Consider the following 2,434-nt stretch of genomic DNA (forward strand, 5'->3'; position numbering starts at 1 on the left):
TTTATATAAATTTAACAAATATTGAGCATTTTAAGGCAAAAAATTGTTGAAAAAATTTGCAAATTTTTTTCATTACCAAAATGCTCGAAAACCGCTCGAATGATTTTGTTTTTGTTTTCTTTAATCAAAAATTCAAGAGTTTTCCTTTCGTTTGGTATATAGGAAGTATTGGTTGATATCTTCTATATATGTTTATTTTATTCAAATATATGGGCATACATGATTTTCCATACAAAATCACCTCGTCATCATTTTGCAAACACGTGCATATGTTGGAAGTGTGGGAAGGAGACAAAAAGTATGTATGCGTATGTAATGCGGCTTTTGATAAACAGAGGCGCGCTATTTATAACCTAATCGCAGCGTGTGTACATATGTAAATACATACATATGTACATATGTTGATTGCAGTTAATGTGGATCTGTTTCTATTTTTAGTAATCTATGTATGTCTATACATACATATGTACATACATATTATATATGTACATACATATATGAACACATGTATGCATAATACGCGAAGACTTTTCGAAGTGAAACAACATTTAGAAAAAGTCCAATCCAAGAATAAAAGTAAAGGTGAGGACGTACATAGATAAAGAAAAGGATAAAGGCCAAGGTAAAAATAAACACAAAAACAAAGTTGAGTAAAGATAAAGGCAAACATGAAGACCAAGGTAAATTTAAACACTTTACTTATATGTATAAGTGCAAAGGTGAAGGGGAATATGTATATGAAGAATATGATAAACATAAAAATAACAAGTAAGAGCAGCGCTGTCTTCGGCTATGCCGAAGGCTTCATACCTTTCATGAACATCTGCAAATTTTACTTTGACAGATTACTGCTTTTGAATACATCTGCATACATCGATAGAGGAGTTACATACTTATATAAAAAATCGCATCTAAACAATCAGAGGTATGGAAGATATACTTTATATGACACCAATCTAAGTGATTTTCACCGCTATGTGATCGGTATGTAAACCGGTAACACAATTTATTGGGTTTAGTTTCGTACATAAAGGAGATATATGGCAAAAACTGGTATCTTAACAATCAGTGCTATAGGAGATAAAGCTTATACAGCATAGATTTTGACGATTTTCTCAGTAGACTTTGTATTATTATTTATAAAATATCTTACGAAATTTATCGGTTTTAGCTGTTCAAATAAAGGAGTTTTACAGTAAAATCCCATATCTGAACAATCAGATGTATGGAAGATATATGTTGTAGTCATCCGATCCTTGTTATTTTCATTGTAAGTATTCTGTTAATAATGAGTGAAAATGGTGCGAAATTTCATGTTCCTAGCTGCATAAATGGAGGAGTTATGATAAAAGACCTCATATCTGAACAATCAGTTGTATGGGGGCTGCAGGTTATAGTGACCCGATCTTTGTTATTTTCGCTGTAAGTCTTCTGTTGATAATGAGTGAAAACAGCGCGAAATTTCATGGTCCTAGCTACATAAATGGATGAATTATAACGAAAAATCTCATATCTGAACAATCAGTTGTATGGGAGCTATAGGTTATAGTTACCCGATCTTTTTAATTTTCACTGTAAGTTTTCTGTTGATAATTATTGAAAACAGTGCGGAATTTCATGTTCCTAGCTGTATAAATGGAGGAGTTATAACGCAAAATTTTATATCTGAACAATCAGTTGTATGGGAGCTATAGGTTATAGTGACCCGATCTTTGTAATTTTCACTGTAAGTATTCTGTTGATAATGGGTGCAAGTATTGCAAAATTTCATGTTCGTAGCTGCATAAATGGAGAAGTTATAATGAAAAATCTCATATCTGAACAATCAGTTGTATGGGAGCTATATGTTATAGTGGTCCGATTCCTCCGGTTCCGACAAATGATTAATACATTAAAAAAATACACCCACCTACCAAATTTGATCCGGATATCTCGAAAACTGAGAGACTAGATTGCATACAAACAGACAGACAGACGGACAGACGGACAGACGGACAGACGGACATGGCTAAATCAACTCAGCTCGACGTTCTGATCATATAAGTATACATTTTCATGGGTCTATCTCTTTTTGTTCTGGTACTTACAAACATCGGACCAAAGTTATAATACCATTTCATGCTCATGAAAGGTATAAAAACAAAGATAAATATAAAGAAAAAGATGCGGATGAGGATACCGATAAAAGTATAGATGAAGATAGAGGAAGAAAGATTAAAATAAAGGTAGTTGTAGAGAAAAGGATATAGATAAAGGCACAGAGACTCAATCTCGGAACTATTTCGGGATTTTAGGGATTCTCGGGACTTATCGATATAATCGATATTTTGTTGGTTTTTCTTAGTGTGTGATTTCGTTTTTGACTTGGATATGCTCTTAACCATACCACGTATTCTACGTTTAAATATAGCGGCTGTATCTCCGATACAGCCTG

Source organism: Rhagoletis pomonella, unplaced genomic scaffold, assembly GCF_013731165.1.
Source record: "Rhagoletis pomonella isolate Grant_MI unplaced genomic scaffold, Rhpom_1.0 Rhpom_scaffold_00004, whole genome shotgun sequence".
Taxonomy (NCBI): domain Eukaryota; kingdom Metazoa; phylum Arthropoda; class Insecta; order Diptera; family Tephritidae; genus Rhagoletis; species Rhagoletis pomonella.